Consider the following 1,064-nt stretch of genomic DNA (forward strand, 5'->3'; position numbering starts at 1 on the left):
CTCTCTCTCTCTCTCTCTCTCTCTCTCTCTCTCTCTCACACTTTTAAGATATCTCCACTTTGTCTGCACGAAATCAAACCTAATATATTCATGGAATGACTTATCAAAACAAATGACCAACAGCCGAGAAGGCAAAATTAATAAAGCTTATCTAATGATTAACTTTGCTTCTAATTCAGGAAAGCTGTCTGTTTTAGTGATATAAAAATAGACAGAAAAGTGTCACCTTTAAAACTATCTTAATTAGATTCTATTATTTGGTGTGAACTGGAAACAAAAATAATTGAATAACCTAAAGTCTCGGACTAATAGCTCGTGTGTGGTTTACACATACCTTCTATACTGGGTCTATCATCATACTTTATTTTATCAGGAAATTCCATTTTATTTGCTTTTGATAATCAGTTTCCAAACTTTACTATCATAACCCATGGCGGCAAATTACTAATTCTTCATGAATTGCTACTCCCCCAACCACCACCATTTAAAAAAACAAAAGACAATTTTTCCAAAAATGGAATGCACTTTACATTTGATAACATTCCTTGCTTTCTAATTTCTCCAGTTTTATTTTCAGGAAATAACCTGGGGTATATACACACGCAAACACGCACATATAGCTGTAAGTACATACACATGTATGAATGAATATATGTTAGTGTGCGCGTGTGTGTGTGTGTGTGCATGTATGTATGTATTTGTATATCATCATCATCGTTTAACGTCCGCTTTCCATGCTAGCATGGGTTGGACGATTTGACTGAGGACTGGTGAAACCGGATGGAAACACCAGGCTCCAATCTAATTATGTATATGTATGTATGTACGTATGCATATATATATATCTTCTTTTATTCTTTTATTTGTTTCAGTCATTTTGACTGTGGCCATGCTGGAGCACTACCTTTTAGTCAAAGAATTCGACCCTTAGACTTATTCTTTGTAAGCCTGGTACTGTGTATATATATATATATATATATATATATACATACACACATACACACACACACACACACACACACACACACACACACACACATATATATATATATATATATATATAT

At 33.7% G+C, this 1,064-nt stretch overlaps 1 long non-coding RNA gene across 1 annotated transcript in view; it reads left to right on the top strand.

Annotated features, from left to right (window-relative positions):
• The window catches only part of LOC128248088 (uncharacterized), a 30,910-nt gene that overhangs the window by 24,781 nt on the left and 5,065 nt on the right, over positions 1-1,064 (top strand). Inside the window, exon 2 of the long non-coding RNA XR_008264339.1 lies at positions 578-622. This is a non-coding gene — a long non-coding RNA (uncharacterized LOC128248088). The remainder of the gene's footprint in view (positions 1-577; positions 623-1,064) is intronic.

This window comes from Octopus bimaculoides, chromosome 6 (assembly GCF_001194135.2).
Source record: "Octopus bimaculoides isolate UCB-OBI-ISO-001 chromosome 6, ASM119413v2, whole genome shotgun sequence".
NCBI lineage: Eukaryota > Metazoa > Mollusca > Cephalopoda > Octopoda > Octopodidae > Octopus > Octopus bimaculoides.